This window comes from Typopeltis vanoorti, chromosome 6, assembly GCF_054136105.1.
Source record: "Typopeltis vanoorti isolate ZY-2024b chromosome 6, IOZ_Tvanoo_1.0, whole genome shotgun sequence".
Classification (NCBI taxonomy): domain Eukaryota; kingdom Metazoa; phylum Arthropoda; class Arachnida; order Uropygi; family Thelyphonidae; genus Typopeltis; species Typopeltis vanoorti.
In genome coordinates this window covers 64285933-64307478 of record NC_143554.1, presented here as the reverse complement: position 1 = coordinate 64307478, position 21546 = coordinate 64285933, and the positions used below count along the sequence as shown (strand labels likewise).

The window sequence follows — 21546 nt, the reverse complement described above, 5'->3', positions numbered from 1 at the left end:
CTTGGAAAGCTGTGTTATGGTGCGACAAATCATGCTACCCCCCCCCCCTACCAAGCAGATGTACGAGGGTTGTTTTGAAAAGTTTGATAAAAAAGTAAGTTAAACGATTTTTTTAAAAAAGTAGGATTTGTCAAATTGTGCAAAATAGTCATTGATAGCCTTGATGACATCCTCGTTCAAAGAAATTTTTTCCCCACTGAGCCAAAATTTTAGGTTTGGGAACAAAAAGTTACACAGGGCCAAGTCTGGAGAATACGGCAGATGTGGAACCAATATGAACCTCAATTTTGCCATTGTGGTGGCCGATGTGTGGGGGTACATTGTCTTGATGAAAGAGCACCTTTTATTTTCTGTGCCAATCTTGGCTGTTTTTTCTTCAGTTCTTCAATGGTCCAACAAGGATACATAATAGACTCCTGTTATTGTCTTACCCTTTTTCCAAATAGTCTATCATGATAATTCCTTGGCAATCCCAAAAAACCATAACCTTCCCAGCTGACAAAATAGTCTTCACTTTTTTCAGTGCTCTTTCATTGGGCATTGTCCACTGTGTTTGACTGCTGTTTAGACTCAGGTGTATAGTGGTGGATCCAAGTTTCATCTACAGTCATGAATCGAAGCAAAAAATCCTGCAAATTGCAATTAAATATCGCCAAACATGCGCTTGAATGTCTTTTCGCATGCTTTTTGATCGACAGTCAACAATCACAGCATTCATTGTGCACACAGATTTTTCATATGCAATTTTTCGCATAGGATATTATACACTCAGTTGAGATGCCTACAATCTCAGCAATCTCATGCACTTTCACTCGGCAGTCTTCCATAACGATAACATGGATTTTGTCAATCATTTCCTTCGTAGTGACCTCAGTCGGGTGTCCAGAGCATGCTTCATCTTCAATGGACTTACGACCATGTTTAAACTCATTTATCCAAAAATAAATGGACTTTAATGCTGGTGCAGAGTCCCCATGAACTGCATCTAACTTGGCTTTTTGATCTACACGGCCATCCACTCTTCAAATAAAAGCGTTTTATCACTGCATGAAACTCGTTTTTCTCCATTTTTATGAAAAATGCGAACACTGTCATTTTAAATGTTTGCCAAATGAGAACTATGTATTGCATGTGGCTAAAATTTTGCCAAGGGTCATCATGAAAAAGACGATACGTGCCAACACTGGTATGAACGAACGAATTGTGCTGCAAGGAATTATACCCAAGGTAAAATACTTTCTACATTTATATCTCCTCCTGAGATTTTTATTTAATAAGGTTAAAACACCTTATGGTAACTTGTTCTGGTAAAATACTTATAAGCTCTGTATTACTAAAATCTTGGTATTTTTAGCCTGGCTCCCACTGATGAGACCTCAATAAAGGTCGAAACCGGTCTGGGTAGTGGCCCCTTGCCTTTAATACAAAGCATCATACATCTCCTCCAGGAGATGTGCTTTGCATTATGGGTAAATATTAAGATTAGTGATCAGAGCTTAATCTCCTTTTACCATGAGTAGCCTTGGTCCTGCACTACCTGCGGGGTCAGCTAGACTTGCAACACTTGCAGGCGCAAACTTGACTTGTCTGTTTGCTTACTTGGGAAATGGAGTAAAACCAGGTTTAAAATAGCTTGGTATCTTTAACACAAATATATATATATATATATGTGTGTGTGTGTATATATATTCGAGGCGGTATCAAGAAGTTTTGAGACTAGTTTTGTAACACGCCAACAGATGACAGCAAAAGGCTGCACGCATAGTCACAGGGAGCACCGATCTACATAAGTCAGTGTGCCAAAAGACATCGTCCTGTGTACATCGGGAGCTGTGCAACTAGTGCTATTCTGACCATGTGCATTACCACATCTGCGATTTCATCATGGACAGCAAGTTAGAAGAAAGAGCAAATGTGAAATTCTGCGTGAAAGTGGGCAAATCTGCCACAGAGACGTTTGACATGATTCGGCAAGTTTATGACGATGCTGCAATGAGTCGTTCAAGGTGTTTTGAGTGGCATGCTTGCTTCAAGAGTGGAAGAATATCACTGGAAGACGATGAGAGATCAGGAAGACCTTCAATGAGCTCATCCCGTGAAAATGTTGAAACCATTCAGCAACTTATGCATGAGGATCATCGGAGGATACTCCACAACATTGCTGCCATTGTCGGTGTGCCATAATAGAACAGCCCAAGCAATTCTCACGTGTGATTTGAACATGCACTGTGTTGCTGCTAAGTTTGTCCCCGGGCTGCTGACCCAGGAGCAGAAAGAACACTGCGTTGAAGTCTGCCAAGAACTCTGTCAGCGTGCCATGGATGACCCGTCGTTCATGTCGAGGATCATTACTGATGATGAAACTTGGGTGTACGGGTACGACCCTGAGACGAAGCAACAGTCTTCACAGTGGAAGAGTCCACGAGGCAGGTCCGCAGCTGAACCAAGTGCATGCTCATCATCTTTTTCGACATTTGCAATATTGTGCATCGAGAATTCGTCCCCAGGAGCCAGACTGTCAATAGAGAATTCTACTGCCAGGTTTTAAGGCATCTGAGGGAGGACATTTGGCCAAAGCGACTAGATCTGTGGCACACAAAAAACTGGATGCTCCACGATGACAATGCATCCTGTCATCGAGCTCTCCTCACACATGAGTTTCTCACCGGAAACAACATGATCTCACTTCCGCACCCACCCTACTCGCCAGATTTGGCTCCTGCAGACTTTGCCCTCTTCCCGAAGATGAAGATCCAGCTCAAAGGTTGTCGTTTTGACACCATTGCGGAGATCCAGCGCAAATCGCAGAAGGTGCTTGACATGCAAGTTTATTTGCAAAATCATTAAACTTAGCACACTGCTACATCATGGAGGTGAAAGGCAAATCATGGCATAGGTCTCTGTGAATTACAAAATAGACAGTGTGGATTTCTCAAGGTGCTTGAAGACTTCCAGGACACATTCCAGAAGTGGCAGGAATGCTGGAAGCATTGTATTGCTATGCAATGGGACTATTTTGAAGGTGATAGTGTGTAAACGTATATAAATAAAGTAATTTCTCATAAACAGAGTTAGTCCCGAAGCTTTTAGTACCACCTCGTATATAATTTTTTTTTTCATCTTAAGTGCCACAGACATGTGAACTAACTGCAGGATCATGTATGAGTTAATTGAGATATCTATAAATGCAGGTATCTCAATTATTATTACATATTTTTTCATAACAAACTGATTCTTTCCCTAAGTGCACTTGAGTTTCAGTGGAAAGCATATATCATAGTGACATTCTCATCTCAATGCTGAATGTAACACATGCTGCAAATCATCCCTGTTCTAGAAATGTAATAGTACAAGATGATTTGTCTACGTCGACAACCTCTAAACTGTGTGCATGCAATAAATTGGATTACTTATACACTCTTTTTTTTTAGAGTAGGAACAAGGAAAAAAAATTCTCTCTCTCTGAAGAAATTTAATAGAAGATATGATAGTTTATTGTGAATATTATATTTCTACATTTAGATACAAGATTTAAGGCAGCATCAAGTGATGAAGTCCATAACATTCCTTTATAAAATAAAATAAAAAGTGAGACCATTGGAAAATCATGATAAAAAGAAAAATAGGAGTAAAATATAGTAGTGTTTTGATGATATTAACACGGACTCTTACTGCTGTTTTGCCATCAAGTCAAAAGCAGAATTAACTGGAGAAAAATATCAGGTGGAATTTCACTGGAAGGTTTATGTAAAGAAAGCTCATATAAGTTTTTTTTTTTGACTAATTAATTATAAATAAGTGTGTGTTTTATGTGAAAGAGTTGTGCTAGAAGTTGTGCACTTGCAGTATTTGTAGTGTGTGAGCTTGTTTAAGTTTATTCACAAAAGCATTAAACTTAGCACACTAATACATCATGGAGGTGAAAGGCAAATCATGGCGTAGGTCTCCGTGCATTACAAAACAGACAGTGTGGATTTCTCAAAAATGATGTTGTGCCACGAATATAATATGTATATGTGTGAAGATGTCATGGATATTTATGTAGCAAGACTGAATAATAGAAAATGAGATGGGTATGTAGGAAATACAATATTCTGATGAACCATGAGAAAGAGATTGAAGTGGGTGGTGCTTATGAATGATGAAGTGGAGAACAAGTGTGCAAGACAAACAGAGAAATGGGTAGACAGTGGAACACAGTGTGAGAAAGGTAGATACTCCAAAAGGATGTGAATGTGTATAGATAAAAAGGAAAGGGGATAACTTGGAATGTAGGGGAAAACAGTTTAATCTGATGATTAAACTGTTTTCTGGGATGAGTAGTATGTAACATCTAGTAAGTGATATCAATGAAACTTGTTATAGATCCAGGAATGAGCTGTTGTGTTTGTATAAGAATGCTAGAAGCATCAGAAACAAAGGAAATGAAATCACTGCAATGATTGCGTTTGTTCCCTAAAAAATTGTTGGAATAAGTAAGACGTGATTGGATGGGGATGACATCCTGCCAGGTATAGAGAAGGAAGAGTATAATGTATTTGTAAAGACAGAAAGGGTAAAAAGGGAGGTGGAGTGCTAATGATGTTAGAAAAAGAGTTATGTCCTTGGGTGAAAAGGGGTGACAAGTGGAAAAAGTTTAAAGACCACTGATTTAGAGAGACTGCTGCATGCAGAGAATGAATCTGAGCAAAGTAAGAAGTGATGTGAAAGAGCAGGAGAGTAAGGAAAGAGATTGAATGTGGTAATAGAGAGTGGTAATAATGTGAGATAGAGGTAAATAGAATGAAACACTTTATTGGATGTTGCTATAAACCTGATAATGTGAAGGATAGTGACCAGGAAATGTATAAGCAAATGGGAAAAGGGTGATTTTAATTATGCAATATAGATTGCAATGACCAGATAGCAGCTGGAAGTAAAGAAAATGAGCTTTTGAGGGGCAACTACACAAGGATTTGAGGGTCTTGAATTTGATGATCTAATCACCCTCCAGTTGGTAAGAGGGACTGATTGTCTGGGTGGTTGTCAGCAATAAAAGGATATATGTGGAACTACAAAGTTGGCGATTATGAGAAACACAGGAGACAGCTTGGAATGAGGAATTGGGTGGAAAGGAGATCATACTACTTGGGTGATATTCAAGAACTATACAGTAGAAGCATTGTCTAAATGTATTCCAAAGGTCAGAGGATTAAATAAGGTAGATGTGAAATGGATGAATAAAGAGATTAAACATGCAATACAGAGAAAAAAAGCAGAGTCAACATAAGAGTAGTGGTAATAATCAGTTCCTTGAGGAAGACTTGGTTGGTAAGGATAGCAAAAGTTCAGTATGAGTAGCTGTTAAAAAAAAATGCAGGGAGTTCTTTCAATATGTAGCCAGCAAAAATAAGAACAATGGTAGGATGGCATATATTAGAAAAATAGTCTAAGGACAACTGCTGCAGAGGATATAGTTTAAATATTTAATCAGCAGTTCATAAAGGTCTTTCATCTTTGTGAATGTGACATGGATGATGAGGGGTAGACTGACTAAATGAGCAAGACGTATATGAGCAAACATGATGTCAATAAAGCTGTAGGACTTTGATATATCATCACATACTGTATTTTGAAGGAATATGTCATGGAGTTGACATCTGCCTTGACATATAAGGTGTGTTCAAAAGAGAAACAACTTTTGCTATAAAGACTTCATCGCTCATTTTAAGCACACTGTCCCCTTCAAAGTAGTCCCCTATACTGGCGATAGACCATTTCTAACGTTTCTTCCATTGTTGGAATGCTTCCTGGAACGCACTTTCTGTAATGGCAAGCAGTTCTCTTATTACATTTTCCTAAATCTCCTCTATAGTTTTGGAAACAATATCTTTTCAAAGTGGTTTTAAGTTTGGGAAACAGGAAAAAGTCTGCTGGGGCCAAGTCCAGAGAATAGGGTGGATGGGGCACAACGGATGTCTGATGTTTTGCCATATAACTGCGATGCATGAGCTGGCGCATTGTGGTGGTGGTGCAACATCCAAGTCTGGTTTTCCCACAATTCAGGCCTCTTCTTGTAGACAGCATTTCTCAAACATGTTAAAACTTCCTTGAACATCTATGTTTACCATATGACCACATGGTACAAATTCATAATGAATAATGCCTTTCCAATCAAAAAACACAACCAACATCACCTTGATCTTTGACCGACTCGTCCGTGCGTTTTTTGGTCATGGAGATACTTTTCCCTACCCACTGCAACAATTACATCTTGGTTTCAACGTCAAAGCCATAAACCCACATCTCATTTGTTATGTTGTTCTTAAGAAAGCTGTTTGAATTGGCAAGCAGTTCCTGACTGATTTCAACACTGTGCTTTTTCTGATCATTAGTCAACAAGCATGGCATGAATTTTGTACTGATGCAGCACATCTGAAGTTTTTCAGTCAAAATTGGAGGCAAGATCCTAGCTGATGCCCACTTTGTCAGCAACTTCTTGGACAGTTAAACAACGATTTCCATGAATCACAGCATGAACTCTCTTGACATGGTCATCGTCTGTTGATGTGGAAGGTCATCCAGGTCTGGGATCTTCACTGACCAATGTTCTGCCCTTTTTAAATACTAAAACCACTCATAGCACTTCATTTGGTTCATATAGTCCTCCCCTGTATGCTTGGTTAAGCAATTGAAATGTCTCTGTAAAATTTTTTACCAATTTTGTGCAATATTTTATGCGCACACACACACACATTCTTCAAGCTCTTTCATTGTCAGTAATCCAATGAACAGCTTGTGCACGTGCTCACTTCAACGAATGTAACTTGCCGACTAATGCTCATAGCAGAACAGGGCAAATAGCAGTTTGTTGTTGAAACTTGCCACTAGGTGCACTCAGTAGCTGCAGCGTGTGCTCTGTGCCAGTTGGCATGCTATTTAAAAAGTTCAGTGAACACGCCTAATATTTCTTCAATACGAGTCTTATCTTGGGTCAAGTTCCAAAGGAGTGGAAAGATTGTAGCACTTCATAAAGGAGGAGGAGACAGAATTCGAGCATCAAATTATAGACCAATCTGTGTGTGTCAGATATTGTGGTTAAAGTGTTGGAAAGAATCAGGATCTAGAATTAGGTTGACAACAATGGATAGCATGGATCTGCTCAAGGGAGGTCATGTTTTAGTAATCTATTTACTTATTACGATGAGTTGACAGCAGCATTGGATGTGGGAGATGGATACACAGTAGTATACTTAGACATTGCCAAGGCTTTTGATAGATTACTATATGAAACTACAGCATATAGGGTTGGATATTAGACTAGTGCATTGGATTGGCTGGCTGCTACATATCAATAAGTTAGGTATGAGGGAGCAATATTCCAGAAGAGTAAAGTCATTAGTGGTGTGCCTCAGGGTAAGTGCTATTTAACCTGTATGTTAATGATATTGGGGAAGATTTGAATGGCTATATACAGCTGTTTGCAGATGATGCAAAGTTTGGATGAACTATGAGGAATAGAGATGTTGTGGTCTTGTAAGAAGACTTGAATAGGCACAAGAAGTGGGGATGCCAGTTCAATGTTGCAAACTGTAAGGTTTTAAAATTTGGAAAACAAATATGGGATGCAGAATTTACTCATGGTGGGGATATATTATTGGAGGTGGAGGAAATAAGAGATCTTAGGATGATGGTGGATGGATAAGGATCTGAAATTTAGAGAACATATTGCCAAAATTGTGAGGACAACACAATAAATTCTGAGCAGGGCAGTCGCCCGATTAGATCATGCCCTGAGGCAAACAATTAAATATCACCCCTGATGGTTTATAAAACAAAAATATAAGGAAATCTCCAATTGCTATTTTGTTTTTATTACAAGAGAAAAACATTAATGCAAAATTATATATAACAAATAATTGCTACACTAACAGGAATTGTTAGCATAGCGACTGGCCTACTGCAATATGGCTGAACGAGTGCTCTTATTAAGCCGTGCCATGAGGCAGGCTGCATCTATGCTACACCCTGTCGACAGTACTGATTCTGAGTTTGATGTGGAGGACACTGACTTGTAAAAGTAAGGAGACTGTGGTTCCATTATATGAGGCTCTGATTAGACCACATTATAGACTACTGTGCACAGATTTGGTCAACTGGTTTACAAAAGGATGCAGAGATGTTGGAAATACACAGTTGTGACGTGATACACATGATGATGCTGTTAAAAGTAAATGTTGCCAGATGGATAAACTGTGAGCGCATGAAAAAATGCACTTAGTTTACAATGTTTAAATAGGCATTCTAATATCCATTTCAATCAGAAGACTTAATGTGTGTATCAAGAAACAATACCTACACTATCACTTCCGTGATGTTCATTCATGCTGCTCTTGATACCTTGGCTGTATCTTCAGCACAGAAACAAACTGGGATTCTTTGGAATATGTGACCTTTTTACAATCTTTAGGTGTTGGTGTTCTTTGCTCCATTATGACTAATAAAGGTTAAATGTATTATATATGTTTTGATATGCTCCTTTGTAGACCACTCTTCTATCACACTATTTTTTATTATCAGCTGGACTCATTGTGGGAGGCACAAACTATCCACACAATACCTATCATGCTTCACTTTGAATGCATATTCACCAACAGTCTTTGATAACCCATTCCACTTTTACCTAATTTCCAGGGATGACCCTTGTTCAGCCCTCTTTCTTCTCATAGCCAAGGTCTGAAAATTTCCTCTATATTAATCCTAAAAAAAAAAAAACATTTTTTTTAGGATTGGTTGATATGCAGAAAAGAGGAAAAAAATCTCTTTTCTGCATATCAACCAACCTCTACCACCGACAAACCATCCATCTTAGTCAATTGTCTCCAGATCCTCTCAATCACTTCCTCATCCCAGAAACGCAGGTGAGCAAACCTGTGCATAGTAATCTAAATATGGTCATATCCAAGCCTCAAAGAAATAAGGACAGAGATATGGAAATGATAATTTCCTTATCTCTGCTTGTCAGTATGTTCTTCAACAACCAAGTAATCCTATGAGCTACCTACACTACCTTAGCAGTATAACCTTGAATCCCTAGTTCCATTAATGTAGCATACAGTTTGCAATCTTTTCATCCTAAAATGCATCACCTTTCACATTAAAATGGCATTGTTATCTTTTTGCCCATACTGTCAGACTTCAAGCTCTGCATTTCTCTGATTAATTTCTCTATACTACCTGATTTGAATCATCAGCAAACAACTGAATATTTCCTTTTAAATGATTTTTTATATCATTCATGTACAAATTAAATGGCAGTAATCAACAGTACACCATTAGTCACCTGTCTTCTCCCCATATTCTACTCTGGTATCTATCCATCAGCCAACCTTGTTCCATATCACCTACTTCATATTTGTTCCAATATATGTGACAGAGTTCTATGTGATATTACATGTAGTCATTCCCATTATGTGACTCAACTATTGCCATTATAAAAAGTGAGTGATTACTAAGGCATGACTTTCCTACCACCCTTCCTAAAAGCCATGCTATCTTCCATAGAATATTATTCTAATCCACCCATTACAGAATTTTATCTTTGACCAACTTCTCTAATACCTTTATCACTACTCCAGAGATACTGATTGGTCTATAATTTTCTTTAGCTTTCTTAAAGTCTCCTTTATGCAAGAAAACTATTTGGTCCTCCTTCCACTCCCTTGGAACTTTACCAGAGCTAAGGCATAAGATAACAGCCTAGTTAGAGGCAATGCCAATTCCTTTGCACATTCTTGTAAAATGAGCTGATATTTTATCTGATCCCATGATTGTACTTGCACTGAAATTCTGAATTTATTCTATGTACTTTCAATTCATTGGCCTCTATTCCCAGATTTCTTCACTCAGTAACAACTATTTCATCTGTTTCTGTCACCTTCCTACCATCAGCACATGTTAAAGTTATTCTTCAATAACTATTCTTCCTTTTACTTGCCATATTGGCCTGCCTGCATAACTAAATTATTCTCATCTGATTTTGCCTTACACGCCATGCTCTTTGCCTTTCTTCTTTATATATATATATATATAATTTACAAAGAGTAAACTTGCATGTATGTTACAAAATCATATGATGAAAGTAACTGTATCATAACGCAATGCTACAGTTAGCTGCTGCCTATGTTAGACTCCATGCAGTACTTTTTCAGCATGGAGCAAGTAGGTGATGTCATCTCATTTTGTGAAACCTTGGCCAGCAAGTATAGCAATTTTCTTTTGTCACTGTGGGTAACAAAAACATAAGAAAACCATAAAATAACTTCAAAACGTAAACATTTTGAAGTTATGAACAAAAAATATAACATTTTAGGATGCTATGGCAAAAACCTGGCACTGAAAAGCAAAAATATGATAAGGCTCAGTTAAATGCCTCTAAACCAATAAAGATTCAAAAAGAGAACTAATTATATTGCATTTTATGACTAAAGATGCTAAAGGACTTTGCCCCAGTGGCATAAGACTTCCTTTGTAATCATTCTATAAATTGTTATAATAACTCAAATTATTATAGACTACTCAAGAGTGGTGGTAAAAATACCAGAAAGGTTGGTCAAAAAGAAAATTCAGCAATAAGTGGATAAGAATTATGTTATTCTATAAAGGGCAGCAGGGCTTTGTGAAGGGTCAGTCATGCCTTAATAATCTACTAACTTTTTATAATAGAATGACAACTGAGTTGGATAAAGGGAATGGTTACACAATAATATTGCTGGATTTTATGAAAGCATTTCACAGGATATCACATGGAACTCTGTTATGCAAACTGTAACAATTGGGATGGACAGGAAACTGGTGATATGGATAAAAGGGTGGCTGATGGACAGATACCAAAAAGTAGTAGATGAAGGAACAGAATATAGGAGAAGGTAAATTGAGATAATATGTTAAGAATCAGTGAACAGAGATCGACAGGAATGGGTCACTTTGATACCGATCATTTCATGATATATTACTCTGTACATGAAACCTTAAAAAAAAAAATAATAATAATAATAAAATGGAGTAGCATTCATAGTTAGAAGAGAATACAGCATATATATTTTGGGTTACAACCCAATAATTCTAATCATAATACAAGCATATCCAGTGAATGTTACACTCATACAGGTATATGCACCCACTACAGATTCAAGTGAAGATGAGGTAGAAGAATTTTACAGCAACTTGCAACAAGTAGTATACAGTATGGATAAATCAGATTTTCTCATGCAAAAGTGCATGAAAAAGAAGACCAAGGCATCACTGGACAATTTGGTTTAGGACAGAGGAATGAAGCAGGAGAAAGGATGTTGGAGTTTTGTGTTGACAATAGTTGCTTTATTGCAAATGCTTGCTTTCAACAACATAAAATGAGATTGTTACAAGGACTTCACCTAATGAAGAATACAGGAATCAGATAGATTATATTGCTGCCAGCAGAAGGTGGGACCTGGTGCAAGTCATAAATTATTGATAACTGAAATTAAGGACTAAGAAGAAACAAAACGACAGTATCAGAATTTATTTAAATCCTATAAATAAAGTATTAAAGAAATTAAAAAGTTTAGAGGACACAGGAAGAGAATTAGAAGAGCTATGGGAAGAAATGAAATGTACAATCATAAAAGCAGCAAAGAAGACTAAATAAAGCAACTAGAAAGAAAGATTATAAATGGTTGTCGGAAGAAGCTGTTCAAATAGCAGAGGAAAGAATAAAAATGAAATCTCAGAGAAACAAAAAAAGAGTTAGACAACTGAGTGCAGATTTCCAAAGACAGGCTAGGAAAGATAAGGAAAAACATCTAAACAAAAGATGCAAGAAAATTGAAAAAAGCAATATTACTGGTAAAACAAGAGATCAGTTTAGAAAATATATGATTGCAGGCATAGACCTCTGTGGCTAATTGGTTCAAAAGATATATTTTTGTGATTACAACACATTTTTTATTATTCAGTTATACAAAATACTGAAATCATAGTTCCCGACAAGTTTCGTAAATCGTAGGATTTACATCTTCAGGGAATAAATAGTATAACTTAAAGTTTAAACAAGAGAATTAATAAATACAAATCATAACCATCTGGCTATTCATAAACTCAAATAAGAGAATGCAGATATAAAACGTTATTGATGTTGAACAATACTGGATGATGTCACGTGTTCTTGTTCTCGTTCATACAGTCCGAGCTCAGATTGAGGTATATTTTTTATTAGAGTTGACCACACTTGATGGAGAATTAAACCTTGATTTTTATTGCATTGGGTTGGGTTTTTTAACATATTAGCAGCTTCTTTAAATTTTCTTATATAACTGTTGTTTTCTATGTATGACATCGTCGTTTTTTGCCAGAGTACATCGTGTCCAGTGGTATGGAAAGCAAGACCCGTTTTTTGTTCTCTTTTGTATTGTACATCTTTTTTAGTGTTCAGCCATGTGTATTTCTCCAGATCTTCCTGTCTATCCTACGTAGCAACTCCCGCAAGAGCAATGGATTTTGTAGACTCCTGGTTTTTTAAGAGGATGATGAGGTGGTTTTGGTGGAAACCACCTCATCATCAAAAAAAAGGAAGGTTTTTATTTTCTTCTTGTTCTAAAGTGAATTTTATGATGTTGTGCAAATTGTTGAGATAATCTTTGAAATTGATAAGCTAAGCTCATTTGTTGTTCCATTGAATATGATGAAAATATCGTCACATAGCGTAGCCATATTTTTGGTTTTTTATGGTAATTCTTAAGAGCATTGTTTTCAAATTTTTCCTTAAATAGGTTTGCTAATACCGGTGATAATGATGAACCCATGGCCATTCCTTCTTTATGTTCCCAGATTCTGTCTTGATAGGTGAAAAAAATTCCTTTTCTGGATATTCTATTACAAGTTAATGAAGAAAGTAAACTCTCCTTCTCGGTATATAGGAAGCTGACAAACACTGGAAGATTTCTAAATGCAACCTCACACCACCATCCTTCACAAAAAATAAGCTTAATTAAAACTCTTTGAGATAGAGCATACAATATCTCCAGCACACAAGAAAGATGTAATGAAGAACTAAAATACTTAACACAAATCCTTCAACAGAATGGATATGAAACAAAAACCATCAAGAGAATCCTTAAAATGCCTCCAACTAACAACACAATAAAACAGGATTACAAAAACGCAATCTTGCTTCCTTATATCAAAAATGTTACAGATAAGCTAGCCAAATTAATGAGCAAACACAACATAAAAGTAGTCTTCCTTCCTATCGAAAAAATCTCAAGATTCCTACATCCACCAAAACCACCTCATCATCCTCTTAAAAAACCAGGAGTCTACAAAATCCATTGCTTTTGCGGGATTTGCTACGTAGAACAGACAGGAAGATTTGGAGAAATATGCATGGCTGAACACCAAAAAGATGTACAATACAAAAGAGAACAAAAAACGGGTCTTGCTTTCCATACCACTTCCACTGGATACGATGTACTCTGGTAAAAAACGACGATGTCATACATAGAAAACAACAGTTATATAAGAAAATTTAAAGAAGCTGCTAATATGCTAAAAAACCCAACCCAATGCGATAAAAATCAAGGTTTAATTCTCCATCAAGTGTGGTCAGCTCTAATAAAAAATCTACCTCAATCTGAGCTCGGACTGTATGAACGAGGACAAGAACACGTGACATCGTCCAGTATTGTTCAACTTCAATAACGTTTTATATCTGCATTCTGTTATTTGAGTTTATGAATAGCCAGACGGTTATGATTTGTATTTATTAATTCTCTTGTTTAAACTTTACGTTATACTATTTACCCCTGAAGATGTAAATCCTATGATTTATGAAACTTGTCGGGAACTATTATTTCAGTATTTTGTATAACTGAATAATAAAAAATGTGCTGTAATCACCGAAATATATCTTTTGAAAATATATGTTACAGGAAAGTTTATTCCTAGACTAGAAGATGGAAAGAGAAGCAGTGGGGAAAAAAAAAAGGATGGAAAGAGTATGTAGAGGATTTGTACAAGAAAGATAATAATATATCTTTCTCCTTTTATATTATTATCTTTAATATAAAAGGAGAATTTGAAAGGAGAGAATGCTGAGGAACCCATGATAATGAAATGTGAAGTGATCTCAGCAATAGAACAGCTCCTGAAGCAGATGGTGTGGCAGTGGAATTATCAAGAGCAGCTGGGAATGAAGTAGTGAATATATCAACTGAAATTTGTGAACAGGCTTGAAAGAAAATATATACTCACCTGGGGATTGGAAAACATCAGTATTCATCCCAATTCCAAAAAAATCAAATCCCAGAGATTGTGAGGATTATAGAACCATTGCATTAATTTTCACATGCAAGTAAAGTTATGCTGAAAGTGATCCAATAAAGGTTGAAGCCATATGTGAATAGAGAAATGCAACAAGAACAGGCAGGCTCTAGGAGAGGTAGAGAAACTAAAACCCAAATAGCAAACATGAGATGGATTATGGAAAGAACGAGAATTTCAGAAAGAAGTAGCCATCTATTTTCTTGATTATATGAAAGCTTTTGATTGTGTGGATCACAACAGACCATGGATTGTAATGAGATCAATGGAAATACCTGAACATCTGATTCTCTTGATAAGAGCTGTATGACAACCAAGAAGCTTCAGTAAAAATAGTCTTTGGAGAAACAGACAGTGTTCGAGTGGAAAAAGGTGTGTGGCAGGGTTGAATACTGTCACCCTACCTTTCTAATATTTATACTGAATATATATTATGATAAAAGCTGATTAAGACAAGTTACAGCTATAATTAAGATAGGCAGCAGAAAAATAAATAATTAAGCTATGCAGATGATACAACCCTCATAGCAAAAATTAAGTAAGATATGGAGCAGTTATTCTATTGGTTAAGACAGAAAGTAATAAAGCCGGGGTTAATTTAAACATCAGCAAAACAAAAGTAATGGAATCTGGCAATTTAAATGAATTTATAATAGATGGAGATAAAATAGAAATCTTTAAACATTATAATTTACTGGGGTCCGGAATTAGAAATGATGGTAAATGTGAAGATAAAATTAAAAGAAGGATAGTCATGAAAAAAAAAAAAAAAAAGTGATATTAAACCTGAACAAAAACTATGAAAGATAGAGGTGTAAGGCGATGAAAGTTATAACTGTCAAAGCAATGGTATTTCCAGTAGTGATGTATGGATGTGAAAGCTGGATTATTAAGAAGAAAGACAGAAAGCAAACTGATTCATTTGAATTTTGAGTGTGGAGGAGACTATTAAGAATCCCATGGACTGCAAGAATGACCAATAAGAAGGGTTTTAGAGAATAAAGACAGAATGCTACTTAGAGGCAATAATCGCTAAACAGAATTTGATGTACTTTGGACATATTTTGCGAGCTGATGAATCATTGGAAAAGGGGAAAATTTGAGGGAATGAGGAAGACCACAGAAGACTTGGATGGACAGCATAAAAGAGCATATCAACTTGAACTTACAATTACTGAAAGGTGAAGAATGGGATGGAGAGCCTTTGTTCACAGGATTACCAAGAGTCGAAAACAACTAGAGGGCATATAAAAATACTATAAATTAAAGAGTACAAGCAATTATATTCTTGGTTTCATCCTTGGATAAAGGATGAAACCAAGAATCTAATTTCTTGGCATATATTTTAGGAGATATTTAATTGTTTGCTGATGATGCAAAGTTGGGTAGAGTAATAATTAATCAGGTGATGTAGCAAGCTTGCAGGATGATTTAAATAGGTTGACAGCATGGGTAAAACATAATGGATGTCAATTTAATAGTGATAGTGGAAAGTTATGCACTTTTGGATACAGAGATTACAAACTGTGTATCACATTGAGGGATTTAGTGAGAGTTGAAGTTTAAAGGGTATATTGCTAAAGTAGCAGAGTAGCTTACAGGATTATCTGGTTATTGCAGAGATAAATAAGGGAGTTATCATTCCTCTTCATAAAGCCTTGATATAACCACATCTAGATTACTGTGCTCAGGTCTGGTCACCTGGGTTTCTTGGAGATAAGGAATGGTGGAAAGGATTCAGAGGTGAGTGACCAAGATGGTGAGTGGTCTGTGGAATGCTTCCTGTGAGGATAGATTAAGGGGTTTGTGGGTTACAAAAGTTGATTAATAGGTGAAAAAGGGAATATGATAGAAACATTTAAGTTACCTAAAGAATTTTGTAGGAGTGATGGAAGGGAAATGTTTTGTCACTTGGCTAGGGGGGGGGGGAGAATAAGATGTCATCCCTGGAAAAGGTAAGAGTGTGGTTAGCAAGGGTGTGAGGACTAAATTTTTCACTTGGAGAGTGATGAATGAATGGAATGGGCTGCCTGAGTCAGTTGTGAGTCCTTTAGCTGTTAATGGATTCAAGGAGAGGTATGACAGGTATTGTGTTGATAGTATGGGTCTCCCACAATGAGTCTTGGAACTTCATGGAGGTGTCTGTGCAATAATAATAACAACATAAAATAAAAGACAGAACAAGAACATAAGACAGAAGCTACATAAAATATCTAGTTTTGACAATGGTGGCCTACCCTATGAACTTCCCTTCATTGTTGGGAAACCATATCTTATCATCACGAATATATTCATTTGTGATAGATTAGTTTTCCAGAGAAGATTACATAATTTGTAATCACGTCTCATTTTATTCATCACAAATCACATTAAAAAAATAAAGTTATTAGTTTCTTTTCTTTATGGTGTCTTTGTCAAGACACTACAATGATTCTGCTAATTTAGAGAAAGCATAGCTACTTTAGTTAAGAAAAGATTTTCTAGTGTTATCACTCAAACCATAAGTCACCTACATTACATGGTAATGTAGGTGATTATTTCCAGTAATTATCTCTGAGCAGGCAAATAAATTTCATTACCTTCCCTCCCTGTCATTTTTTCTTCTTCCAATCTGTATTCTGCTTTTAGAACCGTTAATTCATGTTAGCCAAATCTTTCATTTATAATACAATTTTGCTTTTCTGGCTTCTATCACTGGCTGGTGTTTTTCACTATTACATATCCCCTTTTTAAAGTTTTTTTTTTGCATGTTTTACATTTAATTCTTGATTTCTTTCTCATATTCTGTTTTACCTTTTGAATTATTTATATTCAATCTAGCCATAAGTTCGAATTTAGTCTTTCTAAATGGCACTAATGATAAAGTCCTTATGCAACTTTAAAGTTTATACTGTAATGGTGTAGAAAAGCTGAATTCTTACAGTTTTACTGCAGTTCAAATTTTTAATCTTCGACATAATCACCATCTCTTGTGATACATCATGCAAACTAGTGTTCCAACTCAGTGAAGATATTCCTCAATTTCTACTCAGTGATTTCATCACTTGCTTCTGTGATCTTCACTGACAATATCAGAGTGTAGTTTGATAAGTTTACAAGAGTTTCGACATGATCCCATAAAATATATTATTGTTATTATGATTCAGGCCTCTATGGAGTCACAAAACTCATTGTGGGAGGTGCATCCTAGAAAACACAGTATCATGCCACTCCTTGAACTCATTGACCGTTCATGCTTTTTCACCACTCTATCAGGCAATGCATTCCATGGTGCAACCAACCTCCATGCAAAGAAACCACTCCTCACCTTCTTTCTCACAACTTCCTTTTTTAACATCAAAGGATGGCCCCTTGTCCTCACACCTTCTCCCTGTTCCATCAAGCAAAATTACTCCTCAGTGTCAACCCTGTAACTACCTCTCAACAGTTAAAAAGTCTCAATCATATCACCTCTCCTTCTATCCACCACACTCTGTGGTCCACATTCCCTCAGCCTGCCTTCATAACTAACACTGTATAGTCCTGATACCATCTTTGTTATCCTCCTCTGCACCATTCCACAGTTAATTTATTCTCTTCAAATTCTGGGGATGACATTTGAGAACAATAGTCCAAGTGTTGTCTGATCACAGCTTTATACAACGGAATGACAACTCTTTTATCTCTGCAAGTCAGCATCTTTCTCAGTATTCCCCTGGGTTACCTTCACCACTTTTGTAATATGTTCCCTGAATTTCAGGTTTCTATCAATCATCACTTAGATCCCTTGCCTCCCTCTACCTCCTCTAGTACAGTTCCTCTGACAGAGTATGCAGCCTTCCATAGATATATCCCAAACTTCAAGACTTTACATTTTGCTGCATTAAACTGACACCCCATTCATTTGCTCATCTGTCCAGTTATCAAATCAAATCCAGTTATCAGTTGTCAAATCCTCTTGCAGGGCAACAACTGCATATCCCCTGCAATCAACTGACAATGTCATTGATATAAAGGTTAAACAATACAGGTCCCTGTACGGACCCACTTGTATACACAACTCTCTATATAACTCTTCTTCACAACTCTTCTATATAACTACTTATCAGATAACATCCATCAAACTGGATAAATGTCTTGTATCTATTAAAAGATTACCAATTTGATTCAAGGTGTTATCATCTGGAGACTTCCAGGTCATTTTATGAATACCTTTATAATTAAACATTGTACTACCAATAACCATCTTTCTTGAAGAGGCAAAATTGATCAATTTAGTTTCATTATGTAAACTACATTTCCCAATGGCTGGCCTATGTGTATCCTCTTTGTCTATCTTAGCATTTAAATCACCTACAATAATTTTTATATCCCTCTTTGGACATTCCCAATAGATCTTATCTAAATCATCATAGAACAAATCTTTTTCAACATCATTCTTTTCTTCAGTTGGATCATGTATACAGATAAAACTGTAGTTAAAAAAAAATCCTTTGATTCATAACCTACATATTCGAGATGAGTTTGCTTTAAAGTCCATGGTAAGACGTTTTATCCTCTTGTTATCCTAATAAAGCCTGTTCTAAACATGATCTTTCTTTTGGCAGCTATAAAAAATAATGATTTTTCTTTTAATCCCCTCTCCTGTCCATATCATTTCTTGTATAGCAGTAACAAGTATTTTATATTTATCTAATTGGTCCAGAAGCATTTTTAAAGCTCCAAATCGATAAAGATAAAGTACATTCCATGATTCAATTCTCAAATCCTTAAGACATTTACCATTTTGTTGCCATTTAGTCCATTCAGCAGTTATTTCTTTAGATTTCATGACTAGTTATTTTTTCCAGGGTGGGGTCATCAGTCCCATGCTCACCCCCCCCCCCCAACATGGAGGACCAGGCCTCTGTATTTTTGCCCCTCAGGCAGTGGGTATTCATTTCAGTCGCCTCACACAACATGCATGGGCTACAGTGGGACTATTCTTATTCCCTAGCCACCACACAGGGTTCTAAATCCATGTGCTGCAACTTAAATATCAGCTTGTGATGTGGTACCCTGTCAAATGCCTTTGAAAAATCAAAAAGGCAGAATGTCTTTTCCTCATCAACTGCTCTTCATACTTGAGTAATATAATTGCCTTATATAATAAAGCAAGAGCACCCCTTAACAAATCCATATGGTTCCCTCACAAATTTCTCCAAGATATAAACAACTACTGATGAAACACAAACTGGTCTATAATTTGACACTTCCAGTCTGCTACCATCTTTATGCAATGTCACCATCTTCCACTCCTTGGGTACCTTTCCCTTAGTCAGCCTTTCATTGAAAAGCCAGGTAAACAGAGCTGTCAGTTCTGTGGTAAAATTCCATCCAGAGTACTCAGTATTTGAAACACACTCTCCTCATGCACTTCTAAACCTCGAAACTGCCCCTATCCCTCTAATATTTTTCAAGAGGAAAATACAAGATTGGATAGATGAAAATGGGATACTGTATATGGGACAGCATGGTTTTGTGAAGGGTAGTTCATGCCTCAGTAACTTGCTCACGTATTATAACAGAGTGACAGCTGAACTGGATAAGGGTAATGGGTTTACAGTGATTCTACTGGACCTTGCTAAGGCCCTTGACAGAATACCACATGGAATTCTAATCAGTAAATTGCAGCATATGGGGATGGATATAGGGTTGGTGAGATGAATAGGAGGGTGGTTGACAGAGAGATATCAGAGAGTGGTTTATTCAGGAGTAGAGTCCACAAGATGGCCTGTGACTAGTGGTGTGCCACAAGGATCTGTTCTTGGACCACTGATGTTTAATTTGTTCATTAATGATATAGGAAAGGATCTGAGAGGAACAGTTCATTTGTTTGCGGATGATGCAAAGTTGGGCAGGGCAATAGTGAATGCAGATGATGTCAAAATTTTGCAAGATTGATTTGGATAGATTGGAGGTCTGGGCTAAGGAGAATGGATGTCAATTTAATGTGGTAAAATATAAGGTTATACATTTTTGGGTGAAAAGATTAGCAGCAGTTTACTACACTGGTGGAACTGTACTCCAGGAAACTGATGAGGCACGAGATTTAGGAGTGTTGGATAAGGAGTTGAAATTTAGGGGGGCACATTGCAAAAGTGGCCAAATCAGCTCATCAAATCACTTGGTTGCTGAAAAATACGTTGACAAGCAGGTTATTGTTCCTCTGTATCGAGCCTTGATAAGACCCCATCTTGACTACTGTGCCCAGATTTGGTCACCTAGGTTTCTTCTTGATGGGAAGGAGGTTGAGAGGATCCAGAGGTGAGTGACCAAGATGATAGCAGGTCTGTGGAATGAACCTTATGAGAACAGGTTGAGGATTTGTGGGTTGCAAAAATTGGTTGATAGGCGGAGGAGGGGAGATATGATTGAGACATTCAAATTACTGAAGGGTTTCTATAAAATTAATTCTGAAGATATTTTTGAGAACAGGGCTGGTTGTGGGAGGACTAGGGGACATCCATGGAAACTGGGCAAAAGTGTGGTTAGTAAAGGTGTTAGAGCTGGGTTCTTTACTTTTAGAGTGGTGAATGAGTGGAATGGGCTGCCAGGGTCTGTGGTGGATGCTGTGACAGTGAATGAGTTTAAGGCGAGGTATGATAGATACTGTATGAATGTCGAATAGTTGTGATGAATATGATTTGGGGCCTCCCTCGATGAGTCTAATGACTCCCTGGAGTTGCCTGTAATAATAATATTATTAATAGTATTACAACCTATTTCTCCAGGATGAAATACCCCAACAAAGTGTTAATTGAACAACTCCACTATATCCTCTGCATCAGTCACTCTATTCACATTTTTATCCAACAATGTCATTCTGCCATAGTTATTTCTCCTCATACTGGCCACATAGCTAAAAAATTCCTTAGGCTTTTCTTTGGATCTCTTCTCATATTCCAGTTTCACCTTTCTTACCATACTAGTCACTCTCTTGGCCTGAGTCTTATATTCTTCATGCATCTGCTCTCCTTATATCTATTCCATAACATTTTTTTTATCTACAGTTCCTGTTTGATATTATTTGTCAACTACTTTACACAAAATTGTGTCCTCTTCTTCACTCCTGGAATACAGCTTACTATTACTGCTAACAAACATTCCTTCACAATTTCCCAAGCACTAATGATATCTCTCTCTCCTTTCCAATTCCTCCCTCCATGGAACTGCCCAAACTTGATATCT

General features: G+C 36.8%; 1 protein-coding gene across 2 annotated transcripts in view; it reads right to left on the bottom strand.

Annotated features, from left to right (window-relative positions):
- LOC150105499 (prostatic acid phosphatase-like) overlaps positions 1-21546 on the bottom strand; it is a 381909-nt gene that overhangs the window by 175447 nt on the left and 184916 nt on the right. The gene's annotated exons all lie outside the window — the stretch shown is intronic.